Source organism: Hemitrygon akajei, chromosome 10, assembly GCF_048418815.1.
Source record: "Hemitrygon akajei chromosome 10, sHemAka1.3, whole genome shotgun sequence".
Classification (NCBI taxonomy): domain Eukaryota; kingdom Metazoa; phylum Chordata; class Chondrichthyes; order Myliobatiformes; family Dasyatidae; genus Hemitrygon; species Hemitrygon akajei.
Window position 1 is genome coordinate 136,321,419 of NC_133133.1, and position 21,698 is coordinate 136,343,116.

The 21,698-nt window shown below is 45.4% G+C and overlaps 1 protein-coding gene across 2 annotated transcripts in view; it reads right to left on the reverse strand.

The window, feature by feature from the left end:
- Positions 1-7,797, reverse strand: part of LOC140734705 (protein FAM3C-like) — a 62,180-nt gene extending 54,383 nt beyond the window's left edge. Inside the window, exon 1 of one of the 2 annotated variants that reach the window (XM_073059041.1) lies at positions 7,648-7,797. The gene's annotated coding sequence lies outside the window, so the exon portion shown is untranslated. The remainder of the gene's footprint in view (positions 1-7,647) is intronic. The other variant, XM_073059040.1, reaches the window with a different exon arrangement.
- Between the last annotated feature and the right edge of the window lie 13,901 nt (positions 7,798-21,698).

The following is a 21,698-nucleotide window of genomic DNA, read 5'->3' on the forward strand; positions in this document are numbered from 1 at the left end:
GAAAAAGCGGGAAGTGCGAAGGGTCATAACTCAGTATTACATTGGGAGGAAGGTGTTTGCAGCTGAGGGTTTGGAAAATATCCCTGAAAAGGTACTAGCGAGTGGGACGGATCAGTTAGAGTTGGAGAAATTAAGGTTGGAACATGAATTTAAAGTAAAGCAGCTGAGAAGGAGAAAGAAAGGGCTGGGAGAGAGAAAGAAAGGGAGCAGGCGTTCCAACTAAAGGAATTAGAGGTGAAACGGGATCATGAGCTCCAGCTAAAGGAGCTGAAAGAGAGAAAGAAAGAGCTGAGAAGGAGAGGGAGTATAAGGAGGCAGAAAAACAGAGGAAACATGACTTAGAGATGGAGAAGTTAAGGAAAGAGCGAAGGGATCAAGGGTTAGACCGAGAGGAGAGGTTTAATGTTAGTCGGGAGTTAAGGGTAGTACCTCCATTCGAAGAGTCGGATGTTGATAGTTATTTCTTGCTTTTTGAAAAGGTGGCAGTAAATCAGAAGTGGCCCAAAGAGCAGTGGGTGGCGTTGTTACAAAGTGTGTTAAAAGGGAAGGCACAACGAGCATATGCTGCGTTGTCTATCGAGGAAGGGGAAGCGGAGAATTATGCCAAAGTAAAGGAGGCCATTCTCCGGAGTTACGAGCTAGTACCTGAAGCCTATAGACAAAGGTTCAGAAATTTACGGAAAGGGTGGAATCAAACGTATACCGAGCTAGCCCATGAGAAGGGTGTGCTCTTGGACCGTTGGTGCACCGTGGAACAGGTGGACGAGGATTATGGGCATATCAGGGAGTTATTTTTGATTGAGGAATTAAAAGGGTGTGTTCCGGAGGAGATCCAGATGTAGTTGAATGAGAAGCTGAATAAGTCCATCTCAGAAATTGCTAGGTTCGCAGATGAATATGCCCTAACCCACAAGACAAAGTTTCCCTCAAATAAAAGTACCCCGAGAGACCGTGGGAACAACCGAGAAAGTCTGCCGGCTGAGGCAGAGGTCCCGCCGGGAGCTAGTGGTAAGGTTGAGGGGGAAAGGCCAGGCAGCCCGAGATTTCCGGGCTTGACCTGTTTTAATTGTGGGAAGGGAGGACATATTGCATCTAGGTGCTTTGCTCCGAGAAAGGAGCCAGAAAAAGGGAAAGCAGCGGTCCCTATCGGGTGTGCAGTGGTAATCAGAAAATCGGCAAGAGGGTCCCGGTAAGCAGAGAGCGCGAGGGGTCTGAGATTTATCTGTCACACGGAACCGTGTCTGTGAGGGAGGGGGACCCACCAATTCCCGTACGGATTTGGAGAGACACGGGGCGGAGCTATCATTAATTAGCCATAACGTATTACAATTCGGACCTCAGACGGGCGAGGTAGCCCTGAGAGGAATAGGAAAATGGACAGAAATGGTGTCCTTACGTAGGGTCATTTTGGATTGTGAGCTGGTGTATGGATCAGTTGAAATAAGGGTGCCATCAGAATTCCCGAGAACTGACGTGGACGTCCTCCTTGGGAACGATTTAGCCGGGGGTAGGACTTGGTCAGCCATGACTATGACCCGCCGACCGGTGCGTGTTGAGGCCCCGCCCATAGCGTCCCTGAGCTACACCGCATGCGCGGTCACTCGCAGCCTGTCGAAAACGGCAGCTGAGAACGGGAGCAGTTTAAAGTTGGCCAGTTTTGATTTGGCCGAGACGTCTTTACCGACCCTGTGCCACGAGGGTTTAGAGGGTGGTAAAACGAGGAATAGTAACGTGAAAGGGGGTAAGGGAGAGGAGATAGATCTTCCCTTAGCGAAGAGAAAGGTCCTAGAGGTAGGAAATAAAGATGAGAAACGGAAAAAGCTGTTAAAAGGTCCAGAGTTGGACATGGATGATCTGTCGGGGGTGGCAGCCCTGTTTGAAGAAGTTGAGAGTTATCAAGGTGTTCCCGATAATGAGATGAAGGCAGTCCTAGATGAAAAGGATGCCATTACCTTGGAGAGGTCTGCTGGGTTGGCAGATGAGGTTGTTTCAGCCCGCGGGGTTGAGTTTACTCCGGAAGGGAGTTGCCCAGAGAGTAGTTGGGAGGAGCAAGAGAATTTGGAATTTGAAAAAGGTACGGGTATTGAAAGCCTGGAAGAGGTCAATGTCCCGTTTGAGAGTGTCCAGGATGGGGATGCACGTGGTTCCAAACCTAGTCACGGAGCTCAGAAAAGTTCTGAGGTATCTGATTCAGCTGAACGAGACAGCCATCCTTTTGGGTCAGATAGACTGGGTTCAGTGAAGACAGGGTTAACCCTGGTAATTGGGGGAAGGGAGGGTTCCCAGGTGTTTGTACACGAAGGGGTGGTGAACCTTAAAGTGGAACTCGACCATGGGGGGATAAATATTATTATTGAAGGGAACGGAAAGTTTGTAGTTCCCAAATCGAATGAAAAAATTTTAAACCCGGCAGCTCGCTTACAGAGTAAGTCGAGAGCTGCCAGGGCCCCACACGCTATTGTTATTCAAAGATGTGGAGTAAACAGGCAGTACTTGACAGGCTGTCTGGAAAAAGCGGGCTCGCTTGCAGATCTTAAATTGGAAACTAATAGCATGACGGGTCCTGAAGAGAAAAATAGCAACTTGCTTAAAACTAAAGAATTGGGTAGGAATGAATTAGGTCTGGGATCCGGTGTTGATACGATAACTCCTATGAATAAGGCGAACGGGAGTTTACCCCACCAAACTACTCGAGTTCCTCCCGTAGAAACTCATTGGAAAAAAGGTGATGGTTAATGGGGGCGCCATTTTAAATAGGAAACTGGCTGTACGGGATTTTGACAAAGCATGTGAATAACAAAGCCAACCCCCTTGGAACCTGCCTGTTAAGTTGAAATCTGATGCTACCAGCCTTTAGTCAGGTACAAGAGAGAAAAAAATTAAAGGAAGTGCCACTGTACTCGTTACCTGTTTAGATGCTGAACTAAATGTATGACTGTATAGCTCTGTAGTGAAACGGAAAGCTTGTGTATTGTGTTAGATTCTAAAATCCTGTAAGACTCTGTACTACTTCGTTTCACCGCTGGTGAAAACGCTTTGAAGAAAGGGGGTGTTATGAATGTACCACAGCTCTTGAGGGGCCGAAGGGTGCGGGACCAGCCCCCTCCTTCCGGAGAATCGCAAGATCGCTATTAATTCGGGTCTTGGACCCAGGAAATGAGAGACAATGCAACGGATTTGACCATTGTTCTTAGAGACACCTGTGTGAATTGCAACTCTATAGTACGTGCCAGCTATCAGGGACATGGACACCCTCGGGCAATGTGGGGTGGGGATTGTATCACCCTACCTTGAGTGACATCTACAAATCTGCCAGTCACGATAAAAGGGGACAGCAGGAGGCAGTAAGCCAGCGACGCACCAGACGGAGACACCATCGCTCATCGCTCCCGTAAGGACGGGAAGCTGTTCAGGAGCCACGTGTGATTCGGTTCCCCTAGCTAGGGAATCGAGTGGCTGATAACCCCGAAAAGGATTCTGAACTGACAACGGGGAACTCACGTTCCCGATTCAACGATTTGAGTCCAACAGGCTGGCAAGTTTATTTTCTCTCTCCAACACGTGAGCCCCAGCGGTCTCCAAAAGGCTAAAAGCCTGCATGAACTTCAGAGACTTTGATATTTCCATCGGACAATAGTTTTACCCCTAGACAAATGATAGAGCTACTTCGTATTGTTGATTATTACTATACCCGTGCTTTAGATTGAGTATTGACGACGTATATTATCTGAATGTTTGTATTAACCTTACTTTTGTGCCCCTTTATAAATAAAAACGTTTAAAAATAGTACCATCAGACTTCAGCGGACCTCTCTATCTTTGCTGGTAAGTGACCCAGTTATGGGGTTCATAACAGGATTTAGAGTTCTGCGCTGGGTCTCCACATTGAGACAGGTTGAATAAGGGACTTGAGCATCCGCGAATTTTGGTATCCGCGAGGGGTCCCGGAACCAATCCCTTGTGGATAAAGAGGGCCGACTGTACTTGCCTTCATCGGCCGTTGTTTAGAATATAAAAGATGAGACAGAATGATGCTATAGAGGTTCCTAGCATCAACCCCTGCAATGGTCATAGATGTTGTGAGAGTTGAAGTAAATTAAGATGTGCGAGGTTAAAAGTCAGTGCAGAAAACAAATGTGATTTAATTATGTCTGGGTTAAAGTCAGTAAACAAATGTGATTTAATTATGTCTGATAAGCAGGAATGCAGAAGCCCTGACAAGATTAACTGCTTGTGGAATCACTGAAGTCCTGAGATATGGACTATTGTTTTACAGAAATGTGTAAAAAAACAACTCCAAATATGGAATGGGAAAACACTGAATCTAAGACTGTGTACCTCCCGAGTCAGGGAGGGGAGGGGTAAGGAAGAAGGATAAAACCTGCTGCCCTGTAAGGTTCAGGGTTCCCTTCTCTGAAGGCACCCAGCTCTGCAGAACTGTTAATAAACTTTGTTTCCTCGAATTTGTCTTGAAGCCATTATTCGGGAGCGTGGCTCGTTTCTGACAGATGTCCACTTTATAACACTTACACCATTACTCTGCCTCCTGTCATTGAGTCAATTTTGGATCCAATTTGAATCCCATGTGCCTTAACTTCCAGGAATAGCCTGCCATACAGGACCTGGTCAAATGCCATGTCGAGTCTCCATTATAGACAAAGGCAAATTACCATTTTGTATGTTGCAACTTTCAAAATACTGATCAGGTCAGGCTGTGTGGTTCTGGTCACTATGCTGCTTCAGAGAAAGTGCAGAGGAGATCCATCCAGAGCTTGCTTGGATTGAAGGACACTAGCTATGGGAAATCAATGGATAGGCTGGGTGTGTTTTTCTCTGTACTGAAGGTGCCTGATAAAGGCAATTAAGATATGAGAGACATTGATATGGTTGATACCCCCATGATACCCCCCCCCCCACCGCTGTGCCATTGAGAGCATACTCACCAACTGCATCTCAGTGTGGTATGGCAATTGTCCCATATCAGACTGCAAAGCACTCCAGAGTGTGGTGAAAACTGCCCAACGGATTATCGGCACTCAATTGCCCACCATTGAGAACATCTACCATAAACGCTGCCTGGGCAGAGGGAAAAGCATTATCAAGGATGCATCTCACCCTAACCATGGACTTTTTACTCTCCTCCCATCCAGTAGGTGCTACAGGAGCCTCTGCTCCCACACCAGCAGGCACAGGAAGAGCTTCTTCCTTGAGGCTGTGACCCTGCTGAACCTCACATCACTGCGCTAAGCAGTATTGCACCCATACTGTACTGTCTCAGTACTTTTACATTTGTGTGCTGTAGCACCTACTTTTTATTCACAACTATTTTGTAAATAACACTATTCTTTGCATTTCTAGTTAGATGCTAACTGCATTCCATTGGCTTTGTATCTGTACTTGGCACAATGACAATAAAGTTGAATCTAATCTAATAGGGGTATCAAAAACAAGGGGTCATACTTTTATTATAAACAAAGTGTTTATTATGTAAAATATACCACGGGACAGTGGAATCATGGTAGATGAGAAATACCGAAATAGGCAAGGCACTGAAAGCTGTAGTCTTAAGTGTACACAAATGAGATTAATACAGATGGGCAAACAAGATCGGCATGGACTTGGCCTGAGGGTCCTGTTTCTGTGCTGTACAATTCTACAGCTCTTTCTTCAAAGCTTTAGAGTGGAGATCATCAAGTTCAGCAAGTGATTATTTTCAGGTTTATTAACATTTCTACTAGTATTTGGGGTGGTAGGATAGAGGAATGTCTCTACCCCAGGAGCTGTAAGGTGCTTCTTCTTTCCACTAGCCTGCAGGTCACCCTTGGGCAAGATGTAAATCCCAATCAGGGTCACGTTAAGCCATGGGAGCAGGTATGTGCAGCTGGTGCACATTACAATTGCTGGTTATGCAACCGCTGACGCCAGGCAGACAACCTCTGAAGAGTATTGGTAATGGCTGGGGTCATCCATCTTGTAAAGACACTGCCCAAAGGCGGCAACAATAGGAAACCACTTCTGCATAAAAATTTGCCAAGAACAACCATTATCATGGAAAGATCATGAACGCCACGTCATGGCACATAATGAAGGGTGACTAGTATTTCTAATTTATTTAATTTCATCATTTGCAACAGAACCTTGGTTTTCCAGCATTTCTGAGAAATTATTTTTGTGAATTCAGACACAAAATAAGTTTAAGCTCTGCTATTTCCTTATTGCCATTGTAATTTCTTCCATCTCATCCATCATATTTATCAATGCTATTAATTATAAATACTGGCAGAACTTTGTTGGTTCACTCCAACTGGTTACATCACTGTCTGGTATGGAGGGGCCACTGTACAGGATCGGAAAAAGCTGCATAAAGTTGTAAACTCTGCCAGTTCTATCATGGGCACGAGCCTCCCCAGCATCCAGGACAACTTCAAATGGCAATGTCTCAAAAAGGCAGCATCCATCATAAAGGACCCCCATGCCCTCTTCTCATTGTTACCATCAAAGAGGTGGTACGAGAACGTGAAGACACACAATCAGTGTTTCAGAAACAGGTTCTTCCCCGCCTCCATCAGATTTCTGAATGGACAATGAACCCATGAACATTTCCTCTGTAATTTTTCCACTTATTTTGTACTATATATATCTATCTATATATATATATATATATATATATATATATATATATATATACACACACACACACTTCCTGTTGTCATTTATAGTTTTTACTTTGTATTGCAGTGTCCTGCTGCCACAAAGCCACACCGTTCACAATACATGCCAGTGATATTACACCTGATTCTGATTCACGTTTCATTTTCCACAGCAATTTCCTGGTCATATTCACTGAATTGCGCACAATCCCAACCCTGATGCTTCCTTTTATTAACTTTTACTTTTGTTTTAATTTATATATATATATTTTATATTATTAAAATCATGTTCTACCTTATTAGTCATTCTATGCCCCAAACAATGTATTTTTACCACAAAATAACTAATTATTTCTTTAAATGTTACCAAATGCCTGAATACCATCACACCCTAACATGCAGTTTTGCAATCTATCAACCTGCTCGAAACGGTTCTTTAATGTAAATCATTACCTATTATCACAGCTTTATTAGACCAACCCGCTCCACACGCCTTTATTTTCTGTACTTAACATTGAAAACCGCAGGCTAGGCTTTCACAACATCACATTCAATGTAAAATTGTATCGTGTTCTCGTCACTGTTGTCAAGAAGCTACATTTAAACTAAATAGTCAACCCTTCCAACAGTTCGTCCACACATCCATCCTGTACTTCGTCATTAGCAGTTTACGTTGCCAATGTCTGTGCTCAGTCCCTGATAACCACATAACCGGTGTAGGAACTTGTAATTCCCTCGCGAGTTCTTCCTTCACCATTACTATTTGGTGAACAAGAAACAATTCCCACCCACGTTTACTGCACGCCCTGGTTTCACTCTCTCGGTCGGCGCCACACCAGCTGCTTTTCCCTGCGACCTGTGGGGAAGGGCTGGAGGACGAGGTTCCGAGACACGCCTAAGAGACCAGAAAAGGAGGGGCCCGAGCCTGATGGAAGAGACCGAGTGGAGAATAGGAGGGAGGAGTGGAAATGGGATGCCGAGGGCATCACCTACTGACCTGCAGCCCAAACAACGTGCTGACCCTCTGTAGCTCCCAGTGCCTCGACCTCTTACGCCGCTCCTCCCATCTTTCCAGGCAAAGTGGGATTAGACGCCCGCCCCCTGGCGACTGGCTGTCCTCCCTCTATACCGCCACCTGGCGTCTGGCTGCCCTCCCTCTATACCGCCACCTGGCGTCTGGCTGCCCTTCCTCTAACACCGCCACCTGGCGTCTGGCTGCCCTCCCTCTACACCGCCACCTGGCGTCTGGCTGCCCTTCCTCTAACACCGCCGCCTGGCGTCTGACTGCCCTCCCTCTACACCGCCACCTGGCGACTGGCTGTCCTTCCTCTACACAGCCGCCTGGCGTCTGGCTGCCCTCCCTCTACACCGCCACCTGGCGACTGGCTGTCCTTCCTCTACACAGCCGCCTGGCGTCTGGCTGCCCTCCCTCTACACCGCCACCTGGCGACTGGCTGTCCTCCCTCTACACCGCCGCCTGGCGTCTGGCTGCCCTCCCTCTATACCGCCACCTAGCGTCTGGCTGCCCTTCCTCTAACACCGCCACCTGGCGTCTGGCTGCCCTTCCTCTAACACCGCCCCCTGGCGTCTGGCTGCCCTCCCTCTACACCGCCACCTGGCGACTGGCTGCCCTCTCTCACCACAGCCGCCTGGCGTCTGGCTGCCCTCCCTCTACACCGCCACCTGGCGACTGGCCGCCCTTCCTCTAACACCGCCGCCTGGCGTCTGACTGCCCTCCCTCTACACCGCCACCTGGCGACTGGCTGTCCTTCCTCTACACAGCCGCCTGGCGTCTGGCTGCCCTCCCTCTACACCGCCACCTGGCGACTGGCTGTCCTTCCTCTACACAGCCGCCTGGCGTCTGGCTGCCCTCCCTCTACACCGCCACCTGGCGACTGGCTGTCCTCCCTCTACACCGCCGCCTGGCTGCCCTCCCTCTACACCGCCACCTGGCGACTGGCCGCCCTCTCTCACCACAGCCTCCTGGCGTCTGGCTGCCCTCCCTCTACACCGCCACCTGGCGACTGGCCGCCCTCTCTCACCACAGCCGCCTGGCGTCTGGCTGCCCTTCCTCTAACACCGCCCCCTGGCGTCTGGCTGCCCTCCCTCTACACCGCCCCCTGGCGACTGGCTGTCCTCCCTCTACACCGCCACCTGGCGTCTGGCTGCCCTCCCTCTACACCGCCTCCTGGCGACTGGCTACCCTTCCCTCAACACAGTTGCCTGGCGTCTGACTGCCCTCCCTCTACACCGCCACCTGGCGTCTGGCTGTCCTTCCTCTAACACCGCCCCCTGGCGTCTGGCTGCCCTCCCTCTACACCGCCACCTGGCGACTGGCCGCCCTCTCTCACCACAGCCGCCTGGCGTCTGGCTGCCCTTCCTCTAACACCGCCACCTGGCGTCTGGCTGCCCACCCTCTACACCGCCCCCTGGCGACTGGCTGTCCTCCCTCTACAACGCCCCCCTGGCGACTGTCCTCCAAGATTCCATGCCGCTGCCTGGCACCTGGCCGCCCTCCCTCACCACCGCCTCCTGGCGACTGGCCGCCCCTCCCTCAACACAGTTGCCTGGCGTCTGGCTGCCCTCCCTCTACACCGCCACCTGGCGACTGGCCGCCCTCTCTCACCACAGCCGCCTGGCGTCTGGCTGCCCTTCCTCTAACACCGCCACCTGGCGTCTGGCTGCCCGCCCTCTACACCGCCCCCTGGCGACTGGCCGCCCTCCCTCACCACCGCCCCCTGGCGACTGGCCGCCCTCCCTCACCACCGCCTCCTGGCGACTGGCCACCCCTCCCTCTATACCGCCATCTGGCGACTGGCCACCCTTCCCTCAACACAGTTGCCTGGCGTCTGGCTGCCCTCCCTCTACACCGCCACCTGGCGACTGGCCGCCCTCTCTCACCACAGCCGCCTGGCGTCTGGCTGCCCTTCCTCTAACACCGCCACCTGGCGTCTGGCTGCCCGCCCTCTACACCGCCCCCTGGCGACTGGCCGCCCTCCCTCACCACCGCCCCCTGGCGACTGGCCGCCCTCCCTCACCACCGCCTCCTGGCGACTGGCCGCCTCTCCCTCTATACCGCCATCTGGCGACTGGCCACCCTTCCCTCAACACAGTTGCCTGGCGTCTGGCTGCCCTCCCTCTACACCGCCACCTGGCGACTGGCCGCCCTCTCTCACCACAGCCGCCTGGCGTCTGGCTGCCCTTCCTCTAACACCGCCACCTGGCGTCTGGCTGCCCGCCCTCTACACCGCCCCCTGGCGACTGGCCGCCCTCCCTCACCACCGCCCCCTGGCGACTGGCCGCCCTCCCTCACCACCGCCTCCTGGCGACTGGCCGCCCCTCCCTCTATACCGCCATCTGGCGACTGGCCACCCTTCCCTCAACACAGTTGCCTGGCGTCTGGCTGCCCTCCCTCTACACCGCCACCTGGCGACTGGCCGCCCTCTCTCACCACAGCCGCCTGGCGTCTGGCTGCCCTTCCTCTAACACCGCCACCTGGCGTCTGGCTGCCCGCCCTCTGCACCGCCCCCTGGCGACTGGCCGCCCTCCCTCACCACCGCCCCCTGGCGACTGGCCGCCCTCCCTCACCACCGCCTCCTGGCGACTGGCCGCCCCTCCCTCTATACCGCCATCTGGCGACTGGCCACACTTCCCTCAACACAGTTGCCTGGCGTCTGGCTGCCCTCCCTCTACACCGCCACCTGGCGACTGGTCGCCCTCCCTCCCTCACCACCGCCACCCTGCGTTCACTCTGCACACTAAGCGCTTCCGAAAATGCCACCAGCGAGAGATGAGCGGGACAGCGCACAGTATCCATCAATGAAAACAGATCAGCTTTGTAGACGAAACGAGTAGCAGAAACAAATAATGCAGCCCCACAGAGAGACTGACTGGTAAATCCGACAATGTTCCACCCACTGTATTTGCTTAAAACTAGTGGAACTCTCCGGAAACGATGACATATTTCAGCAGGTTTGTTTTCGTTGGGACTTCTTTCCATAATTTATTTATTTTTCTGGAGCTGGGCGTCGCTGGCACAAATTAACTATCCCAAACTACCCTTGAAATATGGTGGTTATCCGCCTTAACCACTGTGAAGGTTGGCTAGAGTTCTGAGTTTAGATCACAATGAAGATATGGCGCTATTTTTCCATATCAGTGTTGTGCAATTCGTGGGGGTGACCCGTTGCAGGCAATGTTGCAGGCATGTTATAACCATATAACAATCACAGCACGGAAACAGGCCATTCCGGCCCTCCTAGTCCGTGCCGAACTCTTAATCTCACCTAGTCCCACCTACCCGCACTCAGCCCATAACCCTCCACTCCTTTCCTGTCCATATACCTATCCAATTTTACCTTAAATGACACAACTGAACTGGCCTCTACTACTTCTACAGGAAGCTCATTCCACACAGCTATCACTCTCTGAGTAAAGAAATACCCCCTCGTGTTTCCCTTAAACTTTTGCCCCCTAACTCTCAAATCATGTCCTCTCGTTTGAATCTCCCCTACTCTCAATGGAAACAGCCTATTCACGTCAACTCTATCTATCCCTCTCAAAATTTTAAATACCTCAATCAAATCCCCCCTCAACCTTCAACGCTCCAATGAATAGAGACCTAACTTGTTCAACCTTTCTCTGTAACTTAAGTGCTGAAACCCAGGTAACATCCTAATAAATCGTCTCTGCACTCTCTCTAATTTATTGATATCTTTCCTATAATTTGGTGACCAGAACTGTACACAATATTCCAAATTTGGCCTTACCAATGCCTTGTACAATTTTAACATTACATCCCAACTTCTGTACTCAATGCCCTGATTTATAAAGGCCAGCGTTCCAAAAGCCTTCTTCACCACCCTATCTACATGAGACTCCACCTTCAGGGAACTATGCACTGTTATTCCTAGATCTCTCTGTTCCACTGCATTCCTCAATGCCCTACCATTTACCCTGTATGTTCTATTTGGATTATTCCTGCCAAAATGTAGAACCTCACACTTCTCAGCATTAAACTCCATCTGCCAATGTTCAGCCCATTCTTCTAACCGGCATAAATCTCCCTGCAAGCTTTGAAAACCCACCTCATTATCCACAACACCTCCTACCTTAGTATCATCGGCATACTTACTAATCCAATTTACCACCCCATCATCCAGATCATTTATGTATATTACAAACAACATTGGGCCCAAAACAGATCCCTGAGGCACCCCACTAGTCACCGGCCTCCATCCCGATAAACAATTATCCACCACTACTCTCTGGCATCTCCCATCTAGCCACTGTTAAATCCATTTTATTACTCCAGCATTAATACCTAATGACTGAACCTTCTTAACTAACCTTCCATGTGGAACTTTGTCAAAGGCCTTGCTGAAGTCCATATAGAATACATCCACTGCCTTACCCTCGTCAACATTCCTCGTAACTTCTTCAAAAAATTCAATAAGGTTTGTCAAACTTGACCTTCCATGCACAAATCCATGCTGGCTACTCCTAATCAGATCCTGTCTATCCAGATTATTATAAATACTATCTCTAAGAATACTTTCCATTAATTTACCCACCACTGATGTCAAACTGACAGGTCTATAATTGCTAGGCTTACTTCTAGAACCCTTTTTAAACAATGGAACCACATGAGCAATACGCCAACCCTCCGGCACAATCCCTGTTTCTAATGACATCTGAAAGATCTCCATCAGAGCTCCTGCTATCTCTACACAAACTTCCCTCAAGGTCCTGGGGAATACCCTGTCAGGACCCGAAGATTTATCCACTTTTAAATTTATTAAAAGTGCCAGTACTTCCACCTCTTTAATTGTCATAGGTTCCATAACTTCCTTACTTGTTTCCCACACCTTACACAATTCAATATCCTTCTCCTTAGTGAATACCGAAGAGAAGAAATCGTTCAAAATCTCTCCCATCTCCCTCGGCTCCACACATAGCTGACCACCCTGATTCTCTAAGGGACCAATTTTATCCCTCACTATCCTCTTGCTTTTAATATAACTGTAGAAACCTTTCGGATTTACTTCCACCTTATTTGCCAAACCAAACTCGTATCTTCTTTTAGCTTTTCTAATCTCTTCCTTTTACATTCTTTATATTCCTTGAGCAATTCCTTTACTCCATGCTGCCTATATCTATTGTAGACATCCCTCTTTTTTCGAACCAAGTTTCTAATATCCCTTGAAAACCATGGCGCTTTCAAACCTTTAACCTTTCCTTTCAACCTAACAGGAACATAAAGATTCTGTACCCTCATAATTTCACCCTTAAATGACCTCCATTTCTCTATTACATCCTTCCCATAAAACAACTTGACCCAATCCACTCTCTCTAAATCCCTTCACATCTCCTCAAAGTTAGCCTTTCTCCAATCAAAAATCTCAACTCTAGGTCCAGTCCTGTCCTCCATAATTATATTGAAGCTAATGCTATTGTGATCACTGGACCCGAAGTGCTCCCCAACACATACATCTGTCAGCTGACCAATCGCATTCCCTAACAGGAGATCCAACACTGCCCCATCTCTAGTCGGTACTTCTATGTATTGTTGCAAAAAACTATCCTGCACACATTTCACAAACTCTAAACCATCCAGCCCTTTTACAGAATGAGCTTCCCAATCTATGTGTGGAAAATTAAAATCTCCCACAATCACCACCTTGTGTTTACTACAAATATCTGCTATCTCCTTACACATTTGCTCTTCCAACTCACGCTCCCCATTAGGTGGCCTATAATACACTCCTATCAGTGTTACTACACCTTTCCCATTCCTCAATTCCACCCAAATAGCCTCCCTAGAGGAGCTCTCTAATCTATCCTTCCAAAGCACCGCCATAAGATTTTCTCGGACAAGCAATGCAACACCTCCTCCTCTGGCCCCTCCTACTCTATCACACCTGAAGCAACTAAATCCAGGAATATTTAGTTGCCAATCACACCCTTCCTGCAACCATGTTTCACTAATAGCTACAACATCATAATTCCAGGTATCAATCCACGCTTTAAGCTCATCCACCTTTCTTACAATGCTCCTAGCATTAAAATAGATACATTTAAGATACTCTCCACCTCCTCCTCTCTTTTCATCCCTAACAATGCATTCAAATTTATTATCCTTTTCTTTCTTCTCCCCTACAACTTCGGGCTGAGCGCATCCCTTCTCCATCACCTACCTTTCCTCCCTCACACACTGTCTACTTACTTGCTCTACTGGTGAACTAACCTCCTCTCCCATAGTTTCCTCAAATTGATTTCTGCCTCCCCCCCCATCTTACTAGTTTAAAGTCTGCCCTGTAGCCCTAGCAAACCTCCCCGCTAGGATATTGGTCCCCCCAGGATTCAAGTGTAACCCGTCCTTCTTGAACAGGTCACGCCTGCCCCAGAAGAGGTCCCAATGATCCAGAAACTTGAATCCCTGCCCCCTGCTCCAATCCCTCAGCCACGCATTCATCCTCCACCTAATTCCATCCCTACTCTCACTGTCGCGTGGCACAGGCAGTAATCCCGAGATTACTACCTTTGCGGTCCTTCTTAACTGTTGTAGAAACTCAACCTCCATCTGGACCAGTGGTTCCCAAACTTTATTAGGTTTCCGCCCCCTTGGCTCCTAGACCCAATCTCCCTTTCTAGCCATTACATAAAAATACTATTCATAAAATTAATTTGCAATGCTCAGTGAAAAAAAGGAACTGCAAATTCAAAGCAGTGACAAGCAATTGTAAAAATATTCAAATCGATTTAAAGCTACAAATAAAATAATTTCTTTATTGCAAAAATATTCAAATCTATTTAAAACTGCAAATAGAATTATTTCTTTATTTAATTCCAGTAAAAACAATTTTCATCAACAATTTTAGAGGATACATCAGTAGTCCAACTGTGCACTTCATTGATTTTCAGCTTTCGTTGAGATGGACGGGCTCGGTGCAGTGATATCCCCTTCTCAATATCGCACTGAATGTCATTCGGAAGGAGTCTCAGATTCCCACGTTCAGTATTTTGCAGTCTGTTTTGATGTGTTGTGTTACGTATTCAGGCAACAATAATTATAGATGAGTTAGGCAAGGGGTTTTATAACGAATAACACGTTTATTAAACACTGATAACAAACCCCCTTCAAAAGTAAACAAACCCAAACAATGATCCGAGCTCAGCTGCTGACAGCTGGTCAGACAGTTCTTAATAGCTTTGCAGTCTCAAACAGTCTTTAAAGTAGTATTGAAAAAAACAGTTCTCCAAAGCGAATTGCCGAATGAAAACAGTTCAAAGAACGATATGCCGACAGTTCAAAAGCTCACGGTACTTTTAAAAGGAGAGACTTTTTAAAGCGATGTAAATTCTCTTCCACGTCGATGTCCTTCGATTCCCAGCGTCGAACTCCCACGTCGAATTTTATTCAATATAACAGCTTAAAGTGACTGACCTTCCTTCCACAATATTCTCAATCTCCCGCTTTTTCCAGCGGAGACTATCGTGAGAATAGTAAACGAAATCCTTCCGAATGAGGATCACACAAGGTCGAAGTCAATCCATCGAAAATCGATTCTTCTCGATCTCCATTTTCCAAACTTTTCTTCACTCTCCCTTAGCAAAGAAACCGTTGGCTCTGACCTTTTAAACTTTAGGCATTATATAAAACTTCATTTTTAACTAAACTGCGTCATCACATTAAATCACACAGTGATATGAAGTCATCTTGGCAAATCCAGCCACGAACTGCCCCACCTGACAGGGTGGGTCTTCCTTTTATACCCTGCAGAAAAAACCTGTCACATGACCTCTACTGGCGGGAAAATGACCTCACTCCACCATTACCTCATGTCCAGTATAACTTCAACCCCAGTCACGTGACAAGGGTACCACTGTCACGTGTCACGGGTACGTAACACCTCCCTCCAAAAAAAAAACATTTTTGGTCTGTCAAGAACAAAAATTTTTAACAATTACTTACAAAAAAAAACCCAAAAAAAAACAAAGGTATAAATTATATAACATACACAATATACAATACAGTAGGAGTGTTACAATAAAAAAAACCACTCCAAAAAAAAAACATTGTACATTCAACATCGAGATAGACAATCAGCAACCACATTATCTCTACCTTTAATATGAGTTATCACAATATTGTACTCTTGTAACATCAAACTCCAATTTAACAATCTTCTGTTTTTGTTTTTCATCTTACTCAGAAAAACTAACGGATTATGATCAGTGTAAACAATAAGTGGTTTTTGAGTTGTACTAACATATATCATTCTCTAACATGTATTCAATTTCTTTCTCAGCAAGTTCACATTTTTCCATGTTCATCCTATATGGATGTTGTTTAATAGGTTTGGCATCTCCAACATCTACATCATGTGAAGCTATAGTAGTCCTTCTCGGAACATCTGGAAACAAATCCTTATACTTAAAAATCAATTCCTTCATCTGTTGTTTCTGCTCTAGCTGTAAATGTGCTAATTTCTCATCCATATTTTCCAAAATAGTCGAATTAAGTAACCTAACAGAAACAATGTTAGTTTTAGAATGAAAGTCAGATGAATCATCTATCATGTTCCCAGTTAAATCCAACTCATTCTCACTAACCACAACAGTCACAGTATCAGATTGTTTCTCAAAATATGGTTTAATCATATTTATGTGGCAAAGTTGTGTTGACCTTCTACGATCTGGAGTTTTTATTACATAATCCACATCATTAACTCTAGACACAATTTCATAAGGTCCATGAAATCTAGCTTGTAAAGGATTTGTCTGCACTGGGAAAAGAACCAACACCTTATCTCCAGGCTTAAACATCCTCATCCTAGCTTCCTTATCATACCAAGTTTTCATTTTCTCCTGAGCCAACTTCAAATTTTCCTTGGCTAAGCTACAAGCTTTATGTAACCTGTCCTTAAATTTCAAAACATAGTCCAACAAATTAGTATGCACTTCCTTACTAATCCATTGTTCCTTCAATAAAGCTAAAGGTCCTCTAACTTTATGTCCAAACACAAGTTCAAATGGACTAAACCCTAAAGATTCCTGTACCGATTCCCTTACAGCAAATAAAAGTAAGTTTATACTCTCATCCCAGTCACTTTCATTCTCCACACAATATGTCCTAATCATATTCTTGAGAGTAGAATGAAACCTCTCCAAGGCACCTTGCGATTCTGGATGGTATGCAGACGAAGTGATTTGCTTAGCTCCCAATTTATAAACTATCTGTTGAAACAATCCAGACATAAAATTACTACCTTGATCAGTTTGTATTTCCTTAGGCAATCCAAAATAAGTAAAGAATTTTATAAGAGCCTTCGTCACAGTTTTAGCTTTTATATTCCTAAGTGGTACTGCCTCTGGAAACCTAGACGAAGTACACATGATAGTCAACAAATACTGATAACCAGTTTTTGTCTTTGGTAATGGACCAACACAATCTACAATAACTTTAGAAAACGGTTCACCAAATGCTGGAATAGGTTGTAATGGAGCTACTGGTGTAACCTGATTTGGTTTACCCACAATTTGACAAGTATGGCACGTCTTACAAAACATCGCCACATCTTTTCTTAGACCAGGCCAGTAAAAATGTTTTAAAATCTTGTCCACAGTTTTCCTTACCCCTTGATGTCCACCTAAAGGCACACTATGAGCTAAAGTCAAAATCTCATTCCGATAAACTTTAGGAACAACTACCTGATAAACAACATTCCATTCCTCACTTGCAGGAATTGTAGGCGACCTCCACTTCCTCATCAACACTCCTTTTTCCAAGTAATATCCTACTGACACCTTCTCAATTTCACTACCTAGTAAAGCTTGTTCCCTTAATTTTACAATCTCAGGATCTCTATTCTGCTCTGCTATCATCTCCTTCCGAGACAGAGATAAATCTTCATAGTCAGACTTACTCCCAGAATCTTGTTCAAACAACGAAGGTAAGAAAGTCTCTGACACATCCTCAAAACTCGAATCCTGAGTTGAACAGTCATGAGTAACAACCTCATTCTGCACATCAATTTTTTTAGCCATAGCTCTAGTCACAACACAAGAAAAATCTGTGTTAGAATTCACCTCTGGTTCCTCTGACTCCATTGTCAAATGCACTTCAGGAAAAACTTGTCCACCTGCCAAGTCATTACCTAACAATAAAGAAATACCCTTCACAGGTAAGCTATGCTATAATCCTACCTTAACAAATCCTGTAACTAACCCTGACTTTAAATTTACTTCATGTAAATGTACAGGCATAAAATCACTTCCAACACCTCTTATGTAATTTACCTCACCAGTATCACTCTCTTCATTAAACTTCAACACACTATCTAACATCAGTGATTGAGAAGCTCCAGTATCCCTAAGAATTTTTATTGGCACCAGAGTAGATCCTTCTTTCAAGGATACAAACCCTTCAGTTATAAAATGATCATATCCCTTTCTAACTTTGTCAGATGCTAACAAATCCTCATTTGTGTTTACCAAACCCTGTAACTTTACAGGTGCTTCAGTATGTTGCACACAAGCATCTGTAACTGCTTCCTTCTCTTTCTTTTTCAATTTGAAACAGTTAGCTATTACATGGCCAGGCTTCTTACAATAGTTACAAATAAGACCAAACTGTCTTTCCTTCACAGGTTTTCCTTCCTCCTTACCTCTCTCATTAACCTCTGATTTAATTTCTGATTTACCTGGAGTCTTCATATTATTTTTCCTCTTAAAAATTCTACCCTGAGGAAATTTATTCTTATGGATTAAAACATACTCATCAGCTAATCTAGCACAGTCCTGCAATTTATCAGTATCCCTCTCATTTAAGTAGGTCCTTACTTCAACAGGAATGCTTCTTTTAAATTCCTCCATCAAAATCAGCTCTCTCAATGTCTCATAGTCCCCATTTACATTTTTAGAAGAAACCCATCTCTCAAAACACATAGCTTTATCATAGCCAAATTCCACATAAGTCTTTTCCACAGACTTTTTCAAACTCCTGAATCTTTCCCTGTACGCTTCTGGGACCAATTCATATGATTTGAGAATATTTTCTTTCACAATATCATAATCTAATGCTTGCGCAGCAGTTAAAGCTGTGTAAACGTGTCGTGCCTTGCCTTTGATTACACTCTGTAATAACACTGACCATTTATCTTTCGGCCACTCTAACATCCGAGCAATAGTTTCAAAATGTTGAAAATATCTTTCCACTTCTGTTTCACTAAATGGAGGGACCAATTTAATTTCTTGGCTAGCAACAAACGGTTTTCTAGAATCAGAAGACTGATTCTCAGACCTTAAATTCACCATTGCATATTCAAATTCTCTTTTCTTCTGCTCAGCTTCCAATTTACACCTTTCTAACTCTGCTTTACTTTGTTCCAACCTCATTTGTTCAATTTGCAACTGCATCTCCAGATTACTTATTGGAAACGATTCTAAAATCGATTCTTCAAAATGACCCGAAGCCACAAAATGTGATGCGATCTTTCTCTGTATTACAGCTTTTGATGTAGTTGACAAAACCCCTTTAAGATGCAACCGATTAGCAAGTTCAGAGACTTCAGTTTTTTTCGCCTTCGCTAACAAATCCGCGACTGGCGAATCCAGAAACTCATCAATATTCATCGTTGCCGAATACCACTCACAAGCCAATCAAACAAAAAAAAATCGAGCAAACCCCGTTACCAAAACACCAACTCAAAATTCAAAAAACTTATTAAACTCAAACAATTCAATTCCGAACGTAGCCCCCATAATTATGTTACGTATTCAGGCAACAATAATTATAGATGAGTTAGGCAAGGGGTTTTATAACAAATAACACGTTTATTAAACACTGATAACAAACCCCCTTCAAAAGTAAACAAACCCAAACAATGGTCCGAGCTCAGCTGCTGACAGCTGGTCAGACAGTTCTTAATAGCTTTGCAGTCTCAAACAGTCTTTAAAGTAGTATTGAAAAAAACAGTTCTCCAAAGCGAATTGCCGAATGAAAACAGTTCAAAGAACGATATGCCGACAGTTCAAAAGCTCACGGTACTTTTAAAAGGAGAGACTTTTTAAAGCGATGTAAATTCTCTTCCACGTCGATGTCCTTCGATTCCCAGCGTCGAACTCCCACGTCGAATTTTATTCAATATAACAGCTTAAAGTGACTGACCTTCCTTCCACAATATTCTCAATCTCCCGCTTTTTCCAGCGGAGACTATCGTGAGAATAGTAAACGAAATCCTTCCGAATGAGGATCACACAAGGTCGAAGTCAATCCATCGAAAATCGATTCTTCTCGATCTCCATTTTCCAAACTTTTCTTCACTCTCCCTTAGCAAAGAAACCGTTGGCTCTGACCTTTTAAACTTTAGGCATTATATAAAACTTCATTTTTAACTAAACTGCGTCATCACATTAAATCACACAGTGATATGAAGTCATCTTGGCAAATCCAGCCACGAACTGCCCCACCTGACAGGGTGGGTCTTCCTTTTATACCCTGCAGAAAAAACCTGTCACATGACCTCTACTGGCGGGAAAATGACCTCACTCCACCATTACCTCATGTCCAGTATAACTTCAACCCCAGTCACGTGACAAGGGTACCACTGTCACGTGTCACGGGTACGTAACAGTTGAAAGAAGTCGAATGACTGCACTGAAACTGTGTGCCACGAAATACGATGTTGGAAAGGCAATATAGAACGTCTTGACCTTTTTCCACAGTGCAGGATAGCGTTCAGAGATTTCTTTCTGCAACCTAAAGTCTTGATACGATTTTTCAACCTTGGCTTCAGTTCGAAGTCATTTTGTAGCAACATCAGTTCTTCCTCCATCCATCCTGTTAATTCCACATTATAACTGTTCATCAACAACCTGACACTCAATGTCAGTAAGATGAAAGAGCTGATTGTGGACTTCAGGAAGGGTAAGATGAAGGAACACATACCAATCCTCATAGAGGGATCAGAAGTGGAGAGAGTGAGCAGCTTCAAGTTCCTGAGTGTCAAGATCTCTGAGGATCTAACCTGGTCCCAACACATCAATGCAGTTATAAAGAAGGCAAGACAGTGGCTATACTTCATTAGAAGTTTGAAGAGATTTGGTATGTCAACAAATAGACTCAAAAACTTCTATAGATGTACCATGGAGAGCATTCTGACAGGCTGCATCGCTGCTTGGTATGGGGGGGGGGGGGGCTACAGCGCTACTGCACAGGACTGAAAGAAGCTGCAGAGTGATGTAAATTTAGTCAGCTCCATCTTGGGTACTAGCCTACAAGTTACACTAGACAACAAAGATTTTGCTTCCTGAATACTTTTAAGTGTATCTTATGAATCAGGCAGCACTCTATGGAGGGCAGTGGATGGTTGCCGTTTTCGGTCAGGATCCTTCATCTGTCCAGGTCCAGTCCGCTTGACACGAAATGTGGACTGTTCATTACTCTCCATAGATACTGCCTGACCCGCTGACATCCTTCAGCTTTTTGTGTGTTGCTCCAGATTGCAGCACCTGCAGTCTCTTGTCTCTCCACCTTCTATGAAAGAGACCTGCACTTGCACTCCTCTGCTTCACAAATTGGAAACTCAGCAGAACGCTAACAGAATACTCAGTCTCGTGTCATTTCACCCGTGAACATACTTGAAGATTTAAACTAACAAAGTGTTAACAAACTAACAAAGTGCTTTAAATGCAACAAGAAAAACCTGGTTAGAGTGAGAATATTCTCTACCAGATGCCTATTATCTCACAACCAAAACTAGTTTATCCAGTTCAACAACACTGAGGCTAATGATTGCATGCTGCAATTCCTTACTAGTATATACAAACAATATTAAACCACATTCACTTCCAGAGAAATCTTCACTTCAGCAATTGCTACAGCTCTGAGGTGACCCCAATGAACTCTACTTCAATGGATTCCCAAGAAACTTGCAAGTAGTTGAAGAACACACACAAACTGCTGGAGAAACCCAGCAAGTCAAGCAGCATCTATGGAGGGGAATAAATGGTCAATGTTTTGGGTTGAGACCCTACAACGGGACT